Below are 18,441 nucleotides of genomic sequence, written 5' to 3'. Positions count from 1 at the left end.
AGAACAAATGGAGCGACAGCTGTCCTCTGAATTCAGAGGGGCCAGCAGAGGCGCAGCCGCCCCTGCTAAACTGAGCATTCACTAAACTGGCTTCATGAGCCCCTGGGAAGCCTGATGCTTAGAACAGGTACGCAGGCCAAAGCCACTCCCCGACAAGGGCACAAGAAGAGAGAACCTGCAACCACATGGAATAACCCAAGACCGCATACTAAGACACCTCCCTGCCAGTTACTGTTTCCCCGAGAAGGAAAGTCCCAAGATGATTTATGTCAAATCAGTTATAATCTTCTGCTATAAAATTTTCATTGTATTGGGAAATGCCCAGAAGTAGAAAGAAAGTAAAAAGAAGAAAAATTGAGTCGCACCGTCCAAGATGGGTGCTGATGACACTTTTGTTCCAGTCTCACTTGGGCAGAGTTATTTGGTGATCTGCTTGCAGAGTTATCTTGTGCTCCTTTTGTGTTTGCAATTCCATGCTCTGTTTCTTCACGGCAGATGGCCGCACTGATGGGCACTGAGCAGGGCGGCCCCAGTCGTCCAGCTCTGGGCATCAGTCACACTGCGGAGTACCTAAATGCTGCTCCGGGATCTCCCTGGATTTGCGCTGCTGGCTAGGGGTGGGCCGGCATGCGTGTGCACCACTCTCATGAGGATGACTGGTCTTTGTTTCTCAATCAAACGTTACACCCCTGGGGGTTGGAACTGTTGAACTTTTACACAACATAGCACCCAAGAGGGCCAGCTAGATCTAGAGCAGGCGCTCAGCCATTTGCCGGAACCGGTGATGTTATACTGTATTGACATGTTGTTTAAAATGACTTGCCATCACGCTATAAATATGCTAGACACCAGAATGTAAACTCTACAAGAACAGGCTCCTGCCCTGTTCACTGCTCTACCCCCTGGACTAAGGACAGGGCTCTCTCTACTCAGAGAAGCTGTCAGTAAATATTTGTTAAATGAACATTGTTTTAAACATTCTTGGTCAGTTTTATACACGTATGATGAGCTGCCTAATTGTAGAGTACATATCATACTCCTGTTGCTGAAAGCATCTCAAATATCATTTTACTCAACACATCAGTTCCTGAACTGAATTTGTAGAACTGAAAGAGTTTACACCCAGGGGAATCTATCATTCGAGGAAATCTTGATGGAAAGTATTCTTTGAAAAATGGAATCTGTTTGGAAATGGAATTAATGCTCAAAGTCATCTTACATATGCCGGACTTTCATAGCTGTTCACTAGTCTGAGATTTGCCCCGGGAGAAGCAGGTCTGGGAACACCCCCAGCCCCGCCAAGGCACAGTAACTTTGACCAGCACTAATGCTACTCCATTAACTGACCAGCTACAGGGAGGCCCAAGGCCTCTGACCGGTGCCGCCCAGAGAAGCTGTAATTCCACCTGCATGTCTGTCGATTAGGACCGAGTCCGTAAGGGTGGGGTCCAAGCATGAACGCAAAGCAGAAATCAGCTGTACATCTTTTCCCCTGGGGCCACCCCCAGAGTTGTCTACATGAAGACACTTGGAGCCCAAGGATTCTGCTGGGCAAGAAGGGTGCAGACAGACACCTGGGACAAAAAGGGGCTGGGCCGGCATCTAATGGTTACTCTGAGGCTTAGAAACACTGTATCAAGTGAAAAAACCCACGCTCTGAAGGGCAGTGTGGCATCGTGGTTTGAAGAGTATAGACCATAGAGTCAGGCTACGTGGGTTCAGATACTGTCTCACACTTCCTGTGTGACGGACAACTGCTTCCCTGCTCTGAGCCACAGTCTCCTCACCTGTAAAACAGGGTTGATAACAGTAATCCTAATAAAGATTTTGTGGGGATTAAATAAACTCATATATGTAAATGGTTCTCAAAAGTATTGAGGATACCAAAGATAGTTTGGTACCAAGGATATCCAAGGTAGAGCAAGGATACTTTTATTTATGTGGGTTATATCTATCAATATTTACCATATTAGAAATTAAAATGAAAAAATTTTAATTAGTTATCAATTCATTTAAAAATCAATAAGAATGGGAACTTCCCTGGTGGTCCAGTGGTAAAGAATCCGCCTTCCAGTGCAGGGGACGTGGGTTCAGTCCCTGGTTGGGGAACTAAGATCCCACATGCCCCGGGGCAACTAAGCCCGCGCGCCACAACTACTGAGCTCGCACGCCTCAGTGAGAGAGCCCGTGTGCCGCAAACTACAGAGCCCACACACCCTGGAGCCCACGCGCCACATCTAGAGAGAAAAAACCCGCACGCCACAACTAGAGAGAAGCGTGGGTGCTGCAACACAAGATCCCGTGTGCCTCAACAAAAGATCCTGCATGCTGCAACGAAGACCTGATGCAGATTTAAAAAAAAAAAATCAATAAGAACATTAGTACGTATTAACATGATACATGTTTATGAAAACTAACTATATTTTCCAGACAAAAAATAATTACTAAGACTTCTATACCCAGCCAAGATGAAGTAGCAGGAACCAAACAAAATATGTAAAACAAGAGACAAAATACATGAAACAATTGTTTTCAAGATACTGAACATTAGGATGGTGAACCATAAGAGACAGAACAGGCAAGTGAACAGTGATTGCCCCAACTTACTGCCTGAAGAGCGCCCCCAGGCCTGAGCCTGGAGAAAAGGAACCCAGGCAGAGCTGAGAGAAGTCCCTTAAAGAGATGCAGCAGAGAGCCCAGGGAGACAGAGGCAGCTGGACTTCGTGGGACTGGATCCTGGGAAGGAGAAGGTTGCACAGAGAACTCAGAAGATCAGAGGGTCCGCCTCAAGCACTCAGCTGAGTGCTGACAAGCACGTGCATGTGAGAAACTACTCCCTCGGGGAGAACCACTGGAAATAGTGCGAGGAAACAGTGTCTGGTACCTTCACGGGGCCAAGAATAATGCCGATTTCCACCAGCCAGATTGAGAAATCCCAGGATGGAGGAACGTAAACTACCCAAACTGAACACAGAGGGATAGACTGAAAAAAATGTAGAGAACCCCAGGAACCTGTAACACTATTACAAAATGGTAAAATGTCGACACTAGTGGACTGTGCATAGGTTATGTATATATGACTTTTTAGAGCAAGTACTAAAAAATCTATACAAAGAGGTACACCAAAAAACACTACAGATAAAGCAAAGTGGAATTCTAAAAATATGTTCAAGGGTAACATGGGGAGGCAGAATAAAAAGGAATGATACACACACAGCTTGGACATATCTCAAGAGCATTATGCTGGGTGAAAAAAAAAAAGCCAGTCTTAAAAGATGACATACTATGCAATTCATATAACATCTTTGAAATAACAAAGTTATGTTATAGAGAAGGAAAACAGTTTAGTGGTTGCCAGGGGTTAGGAATGGTTGGAGAGGGGGTAAGTGTGACTCTAAAGGAGTTTTCTGATCCATTAACATGGGTTGTCTCTCCATTTATTTAGATTTTATTTAATTTCACTGAACAATGTTTTGTAGTTTCCAGTGTACAAGTCTTGCCCTACTTTAGTTTATTCCCAAGTATTTTATTCTTTTGGGTGTGATTGTAAATGCACTTGCTTTCTTAATTTCCTTTTCAGATATTTCCTTGTTAGTGTATAGAAATACAATTAAAATTTGTACACTGATCTTGTATCCAATAACCCTGCTGAACGTGTTTATTAATTCTAATAGTTTCGTAGGGGATTCCTTAAGTTTTTCCACATGTCATCTGCAAATATAGTTTCACTTCTTCCCTTCCAAACTTGTTGCTTTTTATTTATTTTTCTTGCCTATTTTCCCTGGCTGGAACCTCCAGTACACTGTTGAATATAAATCTTGTTCTTGCTGTTAGCCTGAAAGTATAGTCTTTCACCATTAAATATATTAGCTGTGTTTTGTAGACCTCTTTTATCATGCTGAGGAGTTTCCCTGTCTTGCTTGGTTGTTATATATATTTTATCATGAAAGGGTGTTAGATTTTGTCAAATGTTTTTCTTGTATCTATTGAAAGGATCATGTCACTTTTGTCCTGTATTCTATTAATGTGGTGTGTTACATTGTTTGATGTTCATATATTATTCCAATCTTGCATTCCTGGGATAAATCCTAGGGTAATGGTGTGTAATCCTCTGTACGTGTTGCTAGATTTGGTTTGCTAGTAATCAGCTGAGGATTTTTGTGTATATTCATGAGATGTTGGTCTGTGGTTTTCTTTGTTTTGTGATGTCTTTCTCTGGTTTTGATATCAAGTACCTGATCTCACAGTATGAGTTGGGAAGTGTCCCCTCCTCTTCTATTTTTGGAAGAGTTTGTGAAGGATTGGTGTTAATTCTTTAAACGTTTGGTAGAATTCCCCTGTAAAACTTCTGGTCCTGGGTTTTCCTTTGTGGGTAGCTTTTAAATTACTAATTCAATCTCTTTATTTGTTATGAGTCTTTTCAGATTTACTATATTTCCTTGAATTCGTTTTGGTAGTTTCTGTTTCTATGAACTTGTCCATTTCATCTAGATTATCTAATTTATTGGTATAGAACTGTTCATAGTATTCTTTTTTTAATATTTATTTATTTGGTTGTGTGGGGACTTAGTTGTGGCAGGAGGGCTCCTTAGTTGCGGCATGTGAGCTCCTTAGTTGCAGCTCACCAGCTCCTTACTTGCGGCTCACTGGCTCCTTAGTTGTGGCACACAGGCTTCTTAGTTGTGGCATGCGAACTCTTAGTTGCAGCATGCATGTGGGATCTAGTTCCCTGATCAGCAATCGAACCCGGGCCCCCTGCATTGGGAGCATGGAGTCTTATCCACTGCACCACCAGGGAAGTCCCCCAGAGTATTCTCTCATAACCCTTTTATTTCTGTTAGCTTGATAGTGATTCCTTTCTTCTTCTTTTTTTTTTTTTAGTTGTGGCATGCAGACTCTTAGTTGCAGCATATGGACTTTCTTAGTTGTGGCATGTGGACTTCTTAGTTGTGGCATGCATGTGGGATCTAGTTCCCTGACCAGGGATCAAACCCAGGCCCCCTGCATTGGGAGCATGGAGTCTTACCCACTGGACCACCAGAGAAGTCTTGTGATTCCTTTGTTTCATTTCTGATTTTAGTCATTTGTGTGTGTGTGTGTCAGTTTAGCTAAAGGTTTATCAGTTTTGCTGATCTTTTTAAACTTTGGTTTCATTGACTTTTATTTTTCCATTCTCTATTTATTTCCACTTTGCTTTATTTTGTTTCCTTCCTTCTGCTTGCATTGGGTTTAGTTTTCTCATCTGTTTCTAATTTCTTAAGGTGAAAAGATAGGTTATTGATTTCAGATCTTTCTTCTTTTTTAACGTACACTTTAACAGGTACAAATCTCCCTCTGAGCACTGCTTTTCCTTCATCCCGTAAGTTTTTGTATATTTGTCTTCATTTTCATTCATCTCAGTGTATTTTCTAATTTCCTTTGTGATCTATTCTTTGACCCTTGTGTTCTTTAGGACTATGTTAATTTCCACATATTTGTAAATTTCCCAAATTTCCTTCTGTTATTGATTTCTAATTTCATTCCATGTTGTCAGAGAACATATTTTGTATGATATTAGTCATCTTAGATACTTTGAGGTTTGTTTTATTGGCCTAGCAAATGATCTATCCTGGAGAATGTTTCATGTGCCCGTGAGAAGAACGTATATTTTGCTTTTTTTTGTTGTTGTTGGCTGCACCATGCAGCATGTGGGATCTTAGTTCCCTGACCAGTGATCAAACCCACATCCCTTGCATTGGAAGTGTGGAGTCTAAACCACTGGATGGCCAGGGAAACCCCTGTATTTTGCTTTTGCTAGGTGGAGTGGTCTGAAGATGTCTCCTTCTCTTCTCTGTGTTATTGTTATACACATTACATCCATATATATTATAAACCCAAGAATAAATTCTTATAATCCTTACTTTACATAATCCTATGTCTTTTAAAGATTCTGTGAGAAGAAAGTGGAGTAATTATATATTTATAAAATTATACTAAACTTTTTTTAGCATTTCTGATTCTATTTTTCTTGTGGATTTGAGTTACCATCTGGTGTCATTACCTTATTCCAAAACAGCTTTGTTCCCACCTCCCTCCTCAGTGCTGTTATTGTCAGATAACATTTTGACAAAATTTCTATAAGTGAAAAGCCTAAGAATACAGTTATATACATATATCCTAGGTAATTACTTTTTAAACAAGAGAAGAAAAGAAGGGAAATATGCAATTATATTGTCTTTTGAAATTATCCATCTTTACTGACACTTTGTTTTTCACATGGATTTGAATTACTATCTTGTGTGATTTGTTTTCAGTCTGAAGAACTTATTTTAGTATTTCTTATGTCAGGCTTGCTAGCAATATATTTTTCCAGGTTCCCTTAATTTTGAAATATCTTTATGTTTTGAAAGACAGTTTTGCTGGATATAGAATTCTTGGTTGACAGGATTTTACTTTAAGCACTTTGAATACCATCTTCTGGCCTCCATTGTTTCTGATGAGATGTCAGCTGTCAATCTTATATGTGATGAATTGTTTTCCTCTTGCTGTTTTTTAATATTTTCTCTTTATCTTTAACTTTCAATGTTGTGACTATGATATATCTCAGTGTGGATCTCTTTATGTTTATCTTACCTGAAGTTCCTTGTGCTTATTGGATGTACAGATTAATGTCTATGATCAAATTTGGGAAAATTTCAGCCATGACTCCTAATAATTTTTATGCCCCCTTTTCTCCCTTTTCTCCATTATGCATATGTTGGTGAACTAAATAGTGTCTCACAGTAGTCTGAGGCTCTGATTATTTTTCTTGTTTTTCAGATTGCATTATCTCTATTGAACCCATCTTCAAGTTCACCAGTTCTTTCTTCTGCCAACTCAAATCTGTAGAAAGCCCCAGTGAATTTTTCATTTTGGTTATTGTACCAGAATTTTCATCTCCAGAATTTTTATTTGGTTCTTTTATATAATTTCTCTTTATTGGTATTCTCTATCTGATGAGACATTGTCATCAAGTCTTCTTCTTTTTTTTCTTTCTTTTTTTTTTGGCCACGCCGCATGGCTTATGGGATCTTAGTTCCTGGACCAGGGATTGAACCCAGGCCATGACAGTCAAAGAGCTGAGTCCTACGGACTTCTCTGGTAGTCCAGTGAGTAAGACTCTGCACTCCAAATGCAGGGGGCCTGGCTTCGATCCCTGATCAGGAAACTAGATCCCACATGCATGCCGCAACTAAGAATTTGCATGCCACAACTAAAGATCCCATATGCCTCAACTAAGGAGCCTGCATGCTGCAACTAAGACCCAGCACAGCCTAAATCAATCAATAAATAAATAAGAACCTGAGTCCTGATCACTGGACTGCCATTGAATTCCCAAGTCTTCTTTTAATTCTTTAAGCATGGTTTCCTTTAGTTCTTTGAAAGTATTTATAATGGTTGCTTCTTTTCCTACGTATGGGTCACACTTTACTGTTTTTTTGTGTGTGTCAAATAGTTTCTGTTGAAAACTGGATGTTTTAGATATTATACTAGCAACTCTGGATACCAATTCTCTCCATCCCCCAGGAATTGATGCTGTTCTTTGCTTGGTCATTTATTTGTTTAGTGACTAGCTGAACTAACTCTGTGAAGTCTATTTCCCCTGCAGTGTGAAGCTTCTGATGTCCCTATTCAGATCTTGTCTTGCTTTTATATTTTAGTCTGGCTTCCCAGGGGTCACCCCTGGGTCAGCATAAGCCACTTATTGGTCAATGGGTGTGCTTAAGCCCCCTTGAACAGTTGTATTTTTTACCCTTTACCAGTGGGTGTATGTGTGGTTTGGATGCTGCTGTCACAGCTTGAGGATCTTTTTTTTTCTTGGCCTATGTTCAGCCAGAGATCAGTAGCTTGGATTGTCCCCATCTGATCCCTCCTAAGGATGTTCAGCCTTGGCCATGCACACAGTCTTCCAAACTCCTTTAACTTTTATGTTAAAGCCTGACTTCCTAGGCATTGCCTCTGCATGAAAGTAGCTTATTGTTCAACTAGTGTTCGGTCAGAAGTTCTGCTTAAGGCCCTTGTGCCAAAAAGGCTTCCACATCGTGCTGAGTTTTTGTTCAGACTGGAAAGTGTTTCCAAGACTGCTCACATCCTGCTGTGATTGCCCCTAAGCAGGTGAAGCCTAATGCTTGTATACAGACTTCCTGACACCCATGGTTGACTGTGATCCCTGGTGAGTTTTTCTTGGCTGTCTCTTTCCCTGGTTTTCTCTATCAAACTTCTGGTTGCTCTGCCGTTTTGCTTGTTGCTACTGGTATCATGGAGCTGTGAGTGCCTTCTTAATCGCTCTCAACCAAAATCTCGTTTTCAACAACACCCTTAGCATGAAATTTTCCACCCTCTCCTCCAAATAAAATCAGTCCCCCTCGGACAGAGCTGGGAGCTCTTAGTTCTTATGGTCTGACTCTCCCCTGGAGAGAATCTCTGCACCACCACACAGGATTTAGGCTTAGGGACAGCAACCCACTTATCCTAAACTGAACATGTCTTCTCTAAAAGTGGGCTCTGGGCTAAAAGTAGCTCCTGGTCTTCTTGGCCTGCCCCTCTTGGTGTGGAACCTCCCCCCATAAGCAATCTGGGGTGGGGATTGCGGCCCCAGGATTCTCAGCCTGTGCACCTGGAGTAGAGCCTCTGCTCTACTGGTAGGGTCTGGGGGGGAGTCCCTCCTCTTCTTGCCTGCACCAAGTAGGGTGCCTGGAATAGAGTTTCTGTAAGGTGGAGCCGACAGGGGAGGGAGTGGGTTGTAGCTCAGTTGCCAAAGAAATCTTATTGAGATTTAGGTTTTCTTGAATGAATGTTTCTCCATTTGCTGTATGCCCTTAGGACAATTTCCAGAGGCTTTTAATTATTCTTTTTAATCATTTTCTCCAGTTACATGGTTGTTTTGTTGGGGGGAGAGTCCAGCATGCCCTTCACTCCAACATTCCAGAAACAGATTCACTTCTGTGCTTTTTTACTGTATTTTCATCCAGCAATGTTGAATGCATAGGCTTTACTGGTCTCTCAGCTATTGTGCATATTTCTCTAGTCAAGACTGCCTGATAACTTAACCTGTAAGATGTCCTAGCAGTTTTTTCATATCTAATTTTAAAAGATGGGAGAAATAAATTTGGTCTTTCAAATATTTAAATCATTCAATTCCTTTAAATTCAGAATTATTGGTCTTAAAGTGATAATGCAACTTAAGTGGCACAGTAGTACTGAAAATGTTCTTTTGCATAAGATACAACATACTAAAGTAAGATTTTAGCACTGTGGAAGACAAAATGCACTGGACAATTAAGGAGATGATTCTATTCAGCCTACTGCGCTAGGGAAAAGGGCTCAAAGAAGTGGAAGGGGGTCTGGGACTTTATAGAGGCAGATAAACAAGGGAGTCATGAAAAAGGGTGGAGGCAGGTCCAATCTGCAAGCACAGGGTGGTCCTTCACAATTAGCCATCTCCCAGAACATTAGGGGGTCAATGTGGTTATTCCCCTCAAATTTCAGTTGTTGCTGAACTCAGTGGCAATCATAAACCTCCTGTGCAGGTGAGCAAGGGTCTAAGTGTTTATATCTCAGGCATTCTTGTTGGCGTTTTGTAAAACCATTTGAACCATCTGTTGGAAGGTGGTGGCGAAGGTCAGTTCTTTCAGGGTCCTAGAGATCAGACTTCTTAAAAGAGGGAAACCTAAATGAAAAAGGAATATGAAAGCTGTATGAAAGTAAGAGCCCCAGATTGAATGCTTAAAGTACCTAGTCCAGCAGATTCTAAGAGATCAGTGGAGGAAAATCTTTCAGCTATGCAGCAGCACTGATTATTCAGCCTCTTAAAGCCCCCTTGCTAGATGTCAATGCTTTTGGTGATGCTGTTCACAGTCTTGGTTGCCTCCATACAGGACATGTGTGACCCGAGCCTTTGGCCCACCTGTCCAGGGAAATCCAGCTCATGAAATGTCTGCTGCAGCAATAACTCCTTCCAGATCTGTAACAAGTCACCAAGCTTCTCCAGATCCTGGGGAAATGGCCAGGCAATCCAGAGACCCAACAGGGATCTAGCTGGTCAGGCTTCAGCCTTAGTGATGCCAAGTTGGGTGGGAAGGAGGAAAACTGGAAACATTCATTTGGAGGGTCGTTGCCAGGTGCTGACACAAACTGGAAACACTGAAAATTCAGTAAGGTTTGACAATTTGGGAAAGGTAGCAGGGTCCAGTTCAATGTGCAAGTAGGTACCAAAACCGATTCTTCCAGTGTCAAGGAAGTCAATTAAATCTCTACCAGATAAGGGCTTCCCTGGTGGCGCAGTGATTAAGAATCCACCTGACAATGCAGGGGACACAGGTTTGAGCCCTGGTCTGGGAAGATCCCACATGCTGTGGAGCAACTAAACCTGTGCACCACAACTACTGAGCCTGCACTCTAGAGCCTGTGAGCCACAACTACTGAGCCCACATGCCACAACTACTGAAGTCCATGTGCCTAGAGCCCATGCTGTGCAACGAGAAGCCACCACAATGAGAAGCCTGCGCACCTCAACGAAGAGTAGTCCCCACTCACCGCAACTAGAGAAAGCCCGCGCACAGCAATAAAGACCCAACGCAGCCAAAATAAATAAATAAATAAATAAATATATTTAAAAACCTTTACCGTATAAGACAAAGTTTGCACCTCCATCAGTTACCTACAATTTACAAAGGAAGTGCAAAGTGGCTCAAAGGCGATGAACAGGGCTGGAATCTGAATACCTAGAAGAATGTGCAGTGCATAGTTTTCTACTGGAACACAATTTTCGCTCTCAGGTCTCTAATCTCAAAGATACACTAATCTTGCCTGCAAAATAAGTCTGGTCTCATTAGATCTGGCCTGGTGTTTTCACAGATGCAGCAAGAATGGTAATTTACCTTAGGCCTTCCTAAGTTCGCTTTACTGGAAGTTTTCCTAAGGAATCTGAGTGCACTTTTTTTTTTTTTTTTTTAATTGGCTGAGCTGGGTCTTTGTTGCTGTGCACAGGCTTTCTCTAGTTGTGGCGTACGGGGGTTACTCCTCGTTGCGGTGCGCCGGCTTCTCATTGCAGTGGCTGCTCTTGTTGCGGAGAGCGGGCTTTAGTGGTTGCAGTACACAGGGGCTCAGTAGTTGCGGTGCAGGGGCCATAGGGCACGTGGGCTTCAGTAGTTGCAGTATGCAGGCTCAGTACGTGTGGCGCATGGGGTTAGTTGCTCCACACGGCATGTGGAATCTTCCCAGATCAGGGATTGAACCTGTGTCCCCTGAATTGGCAGGAGGATTCTTAACCTCTGCACCATCAGGGAAGTCCTCAGAGTGCACTCTTTTTTTTTTTTTTTTTTTTTGCGGTACGCGGGCCTCTCACTGTTGTGGCCTCTCCCATTACGGAGCACAGGCTCTGGACGCACAGGCTCAGCAGCCATGGTTCACGAGCCCAGCCGCTCCGCAGCATGTGGGATCTTCCCGGACCGGGGCACGAACCCGTGTACCCTGCATCGGTAGGCTGACTCCCAACCACTGCGCCACCAGGGAAGCCCCAGACTGCACTTTTTTTTTTTTTTTTTTTTTTGCGTTACGCGGGCCTCTCACTGCTGTGACCTCTCCCGTTGCGGAGCACAGGCTCCAGACACGCAGGCTCAGCGGCCATGGCTCACGGGCCCAGGCGCTCCGCGGCACGTGGGACCCTCCCAGACCGGGGCACGAACCCACGTCCCCTGCATCGGCAGGCAGACTCTCAACCAATGCGCCACCAGGGAAGCCCCAGACTGCACTTTTAAAAAAGCTTCTTGAGGTTAGGAAACCAAGCAAAGAACCGCCACCAGATCTCACTGCAGTACCTATAGACTTAGGTGAATTCCTCTCTTCTCAGGGTTCCCAAGATATCTTAAGGTTCCTGGGCCTGCCAGGAAGTGACCTCCTTACTCACCTGTAAGGCTAGGAGACCTGTAAGCCAGGAAACAGGCTGCTGTTCCAAAGAGGGTTTTGTAAGCCTTGGCTCCATAAAGTCAACCTTAGCTTCTTAAAAGTGTCATATCTGGTTAAATGATCATCATGCTCAAATACGATATTCCAGGCAAGGCTTTGGTTCCATAACCAATATTTCCAGCTACATCCATTAACAAGGAAGACAATCTTACTGAATTTATTATAACAACTTATACTGCTATGAACATAAGAGAACTCAGTAAGAGTTCCTACAGGTAGGAGTTCCTACCTGTACGGGTCAGGTAGGAAAAACAAGATATTTTATAAACTGCACATTTCTGTTTATAAAATCATAGTCTACTATATTGTTATGAGTTGCAGATAACTTCAAAGAACAGAGGAAGGAGTTCCTTATATATCCAAATAATTTTCAGAAGTTAAAGACTGGATGAGAGTTCATTACAAGACTACTGCAATTGACAAGGAAATCTGGTTATTTCTGCAGCATGCAAAACAATTAAGTCAACCCCCCCCCCAATTTAGATAAAATAATTATATACAAAATTAGCCCTATTTTCAAAGAAGAATAAACAAGAACAAATGCTCTGTGATTTTCCAGGTATCCTCAGGGAAATTCAAAGACAGTTTTAGGTGTAGAAGATACCCTGAAGGAACATCATTCTCAAATACGACATTCCAGGTGAGATTTTGGAAGTTTGTTACTTCATTTTATTATACATTTAGGATTCAATATGAGAACATAAAAATCAAAGTTATCAGATTTAAGATAGGAATCAAATCATGGGTGCCTGAGAAACAATATTTGGCTATTCATTTCAAAGTGACAATAAAACATTAAAAAAAATAGACAGTAATATGATTGCAAAGAACCTTAGCCCATTCTTAAATGAGAAACTCTGTTTTCTACTGATAAATAATCAAAGACATAATAAATGAATATAAACCAAAGAAGGCTATTCTGGTCAGATACAGAATTTTTGTTGTCTAGATAGATTAAATAACAGAATAAGTGATCCTTTATGTTGTAGGTGAAGGTAATAACCAGTAAACCAAGGACACAAGCCTATCAAATTGGGCAAACTTTGCCAAGATTTTAACTTTTCACATTCAGGTATTATAAATCAAGGTGAATAAAATTCACTTCCAAACTTAGTCTTTCACTGCACTCTTTCATATTCCGGGACAAATGGACACTGTACTCTAGACCAATCTCAAGGTGTCTTATCTCATTCAGGCTGCTATAACAAAACACCACAGACTACGTGGCTGACAAACAACAAGAACGTGTTTCTCACAGTTCTAGAGGCTGGAAGTCCAAGACCAAGCGCCAGTGTGGCGTGGCGAGGGCCTTCGTCCGGGTGGCAGATTTCTCCTTATACATGCACGTGACTGAAAGGGGTAGGGAGCTCCCTGGAGCCTCTTTTATAAGAGCACTCATCCCACTCATGAGTTAAGCACCTCCCAAAGGCCCTACCTGCTAACACCATCATCTCTGGAGGACAGGATTTCAACATATGAATTTTAGGGGGGCATTTTCAGCCCATAGCACTGGAGGTCCACATGGTCAGAACTAATTCTATAATATTACTAAGATATTAACGTGCAATGTGTTCATTGCTCCTACTGTCAAATGAATCAATGAGTAAGCATTTCAAAGTTTTCTCAGTTTCCGCTTCCAGTATAGTAAACATCAATAGTTACAACCACAGAGAAAGCTTTTCTCGGTCCTCAGTAAGCTTGAAGAGTGAAGAAAGGGGATGGAGACTAAAAAAAAAAAAAAAAAAAAAATCACTTCTTTAGGACAAAACTACTGTTTTTCTTGAAAAATAGATATATGCACTCAGTTGTATTTCTCCAAAATTCTTTCTACTTAGTCTAAACCACAAATTAATGATACTTTTTAGCAAAGTAACTAACTCCCAGTTGAGAGATAACAGGGTGGACAATTGTGCACTGTCTGTCCCACAGCAGCTCTCTATCGCAGACTAGCAGCACTCGTGAAGACACACAGGACAGCTGTGTGTGGCCTTACACCTCACAAAATGTAAGAAATGAGCGGAAGTGCGCATGTTCATTACAGACCCAAAGATACAGCCCTCTGTAGCAAATAAAAATAAGCAGCAAAAGAATGCAAAATTTAGGGACTTCCCTGGCGGTCCAGTGGTTAGGACTCGACACTTTCACTGCCAGGGCCTGGGTTTGATCCCTGGTCAGGGAACCAAGGCAAGCTGTGTGGCAAATACATAAATAAATAAATAAATAAATTATGCTTAGTAACAACATTTCAGCATTCTCTTACTTGGAGATGATCTAGGTATTTTTGCTTAATTAACTCAATACACTATAAGTACAAGGATTAAGTTACCTAAACATCTTGGCAATTATCTTCAAGAAAAGTAATTACTGTTGAAATAAAGTTTGTCAGAATAATGATTTGATTTGGTTAGATACAAACAGGTGTTTCATAATCTTCAACACTTAGTGTAAGTAATGCTAGCTTATTTGATCACTAAACCTGCATAAATTTAAGAAGAATATACCCAAGTAGAATAAAAATGTAAGCACTTAATGGTCAGAGAAGACATGGCTGTTTTTATTAAACCAAAAATATTAAGCTAGTCTCATTTGCCTAAATAATGTGAACTTATTCTTAAAACATTTCTGAGTTAATTTCTGTAAGAATGTATTTTTTCTTTCTGTTCTTTGAAAGTATTAGAAGTTCCCTTTCCTTAACTTCTGGAAATTTTAAGAATATTGCATTTATAAGGTGCTTATTTATCTCTAAGTCAATGAAAATAGAGCTCCTTTAATTTAAGCAATTTCATAATCTGATCTGGCAATACCACCCAGAGGTAGGAAAATATCACACACTCACATAATGAGAAGTCAAGGCCTTTCTGAATGACAGACACAGACCAAGAGCTTATAGCTCCAATTCTAAAATTTCAGCCCTGGGCAGCAGTCAACAGAGATGAACAGAATTCACTAGTCCACATCAAAGAGCTGTTCTCTTCCCAGTGGATACGAATCTTTAATTGATGAGCTCAAAGTAGATGAACAGAAAAGAGTAACAAACAAGACTTCCTGTCTTCTTTTTTTTTTTTTTTTTTTTCTTTTTTTGCAGTACGCGGGCCTCTCACTGCTGTGGCCTCTCCCGTTGCGGAGCACAGGCTCCGGACGCGCAAGCTCAGCGGCCATGGCTCACGGGCCCAGCCGCTCCGCGGCATGTGGGATCTTCCCGGACCGGGGCACGAACCCGTGTCCCCTGCATCGGCAGGCGGACTCTCAACCACCGCGCCACCAGGGAAGCCCCCTGTCTTCTTTTACCCAACAGAGACCTGATCTCTATAACCCAACTGGTCAGACCATGAAACCAGGTGAGCACTCTAAAAGAATCAAAATAAAACCCTTCTGTGCTACTGATGGACACAGTCCAGAGTACAGGAGCAGAAGTCAGAAATACCATCGGTCCCAAATCTACAGTCAGGAATGAAGAGGCTCCCCATGAGGGTGGAGGAAGCAGGGATCCAAGCACAGGCTTTGCTCCTGAACAAGTCACGGCACCCAAACTATCGAAGACAAAATGCACTGACAACTAAGGAGGTGGTTTCACTCTGGCTGCTATGCTGTTCATTAACGAGCAATGTCTCAAACAGGAAGGGGTCTAGGGTATTACAGAGGCAAGTGGAGAAGGGGTCATGGGGATGAGGGGTGGGAAGGGGCCCTGTCCCAGACATAAAGATTGGATTTGAGACACGGGGATCTCTCAACTGCCACTGCTTCCAGGAGCACAGGGCTCAGACAACGTTCAACGTGGTCAACATCTATAAAGCCAACGAAAAGAGAGCTTTTGTCATCTTTCCTTTGCTAATGTATAGTTTTGCCCAGTTCTATGGAGTTGACGCCTGTCTTGCAGAGAACAACTCTGCTATACGTCAGTTTCCCTTTTCTGGGATTTTTTTTTTTTTTTTTTTTTTTTTGGCCGTACCATGCGGCATGCAGGATGTCAGTTCCCTGACCAGGGATTGAACTCGGGCCACCACAGTGAAAGCCCAGAATCCTAACCACTCAAAAAGAAGGGAACTCCCTTTTTCAGCATCTTTAGATGTAGATGGTGCAACTGTAGGTTGAGAAAGCATGCCTCCTATTTTACAGTCAAAAATCCATCTTAAAATATAAAAAATTAGTATAAATACATTTTGTTTACTTGAGCATAAAATGTTAAATTCTAAATTAGTAACCGTTTTAGATAAAATGTAAATGTACAAAGGTTTCTGACACAATTTTTTTCAATAATACTGCAAAATAAGAAAACAATTTGTATGTACTTGTTTTCACTTAAGTTCAAGGAAAACGTCAGGATTTCACAGGCTATTAATTGGACAATAGTGAGATTACAGAGCTCGTGGCTGGTATACCGGAAGAGGCCTAGGAAGAGCACAGTACAAGGACTGAGACGAACTGAATGAACTGCTCTACAGTCACACATCCACACGCCCAAAGCCCCACCTCAGCAAGTCCTAGAACACACACACACATGCACTTCCCGAGCGCAGTCGCTGGCCGCGCAGCCCACTGGGTGCTCCTCTGCCCCTGGCTGGGCCGCGCCTCCGGCAGCTCTGCACCCCGGGGCTGTCCCAGCCGGGCACCGCCAACAGCCACACTGTCACGTCTTCTGCTCCCGTGTCCTGTCGGTGGGGGGCTGTGCTCCTGGTCCCCCGGCATCCTGTGCTCTCAGGCCCCCACACAGATCACCCTGCTTCTTCCGTGCCCACCGAGCCTGGGACACAGGGAGAACCGTGGGCCCCTTCCAGGTGACCAGGTCCCACCTCCACCCTGGGGCTCCGAGTGGGAAATGACCCTCAAGGTCCAGTCTTTGGGATCAGTGGGTGGAGGGACAGGTGGGGAGGGTTAAACCAGCACCCTGACCACCGCCCCTCTGAGCCCTCTGCTGGGCTACAGTCAGACCAAGCTGCAAGTGGCAAATAAGACGTCCTGATGAATCCTTTGACAGCGGCAAGAGGTGCGGTGCACCAGGGCAGCTATGGTCACGGCCGGGCCACAGAAAGGGCCCTCACCTCAGCTTGAGTCTCCCCTCAGCCCTCCTTTGGGACTCGGCAGTGCCACCTCGCTGCCCCATGACACCCAGCGAGGGCGCCGGTGCCCAGGGTGGCTACCCAAGGAAACAGCACAAGGATGTCTCTCAGGTTAAGCGAGCTGGACACACAAAGCCCTGCTCAACAGTGAGACACACTGTGATGGGCCCTCATTACGCACAAGGAACTCCTGTGTAGGAGGGCCTGCTTCCCTGGTTTCCCCCAGGGGAGGGCCCCGACTCAAGCAGCCTTGCCACGGAGCAGGCAGCGAGGTCTGCAGAGCTGAGCTGAGAAAACACTGTGTTCTCAGATCAGACTGCTCTGCCAGAACCCCTGTGGAAGAACAAGCCATCCCAGCCCAGACGCTCTGACTTTCACCAAAGCCTGACATTGCAGGCACTGTGGAACAAACGCTTCCGGTGCCCGCTGGTCACAGTGATAACCAAAATGCCCATGTTTCCAACGTGCTCCAAGCTGTGCTGTCCAATACAGAAGCCACTGGCCACATGTGGCTCTTATCAATTTGATCATATAATGATGCTATGTTATAATAAATTATATTTTATAAATTATGTTGATAAGTTATAGTATAAATATAATTCATTATAAATAATGAATTAAAATTTAAAATGAAGTTCTTCCAACTCACCAGCCACCTTTCAGGTTGCTCAAACTACATGTGGCTAATGGCTACAGAACTGAACATTCACCAAGAATCTCTCCCCATCAATTTACCAGTGGCATTTTTCACAGAACTAGAACAAAAAATTATACAATTTGTATGGAAACACAAAAGACCCTGAATAGCCAAAGCAATCTTGAAAAAGAAAAATGGAGCTGGAGGAATCAGGCTCCCCAACTTCAGACTACATTACAAAGCTACAGTAGTCAAGACAGTATGGTACTGGCACAAAAACGGAAATATAAATCAATGGTACAAGACAGAAAGCCCAGAGATAAAACCACACACCTATGGTCACCTAATCTATGACAAAGGAGACAAGAATATACATGGAGACAAGACAGCCTCTTCAATAAATGGTGCTGGGAAAACTGGACAACAACATGTAAATGAATGAAATTAGAACACTACCTAACACCGTATACAAAAATAAATTCAAAGTGGATTAAAAACCTAAATATAAGACTGGACACTATAAAACTCTTAGAGGAAAACATAGGAAAAACACTCTTTGACATAAATCACAGCAAGATCTTTTATGACCCACCTCCTAGAGTAATGAAAATAAAAACAAAAATAAGCTAATGGGACCTAATGAAACTTAAAAGGTTTTGCACAGCAAAGGAAACCATAAACAAGACCAAAAGACAACCCTCAGAATGGGAGAAAATATTTGCAAATGAAGAAAAGGACAAAGAATTAATCTCCAAAATATAC

The sequence above is a fragment of the Orcinus orca genome, chromosome 7 (genome assembly GCF_937001465.1).
Source record: "Orcinus orca chromosome 7, mOrcOrc1.1, whole genome shotgun sequence".
NCBI lineage: Eukaryota > Metazoa > Chordata > Mammalia > Artiodactyla > Delphinidae > Orcinus > Orcinus orca.
This window is presented reverse-complemented; position numbering follows the sequence as displayed.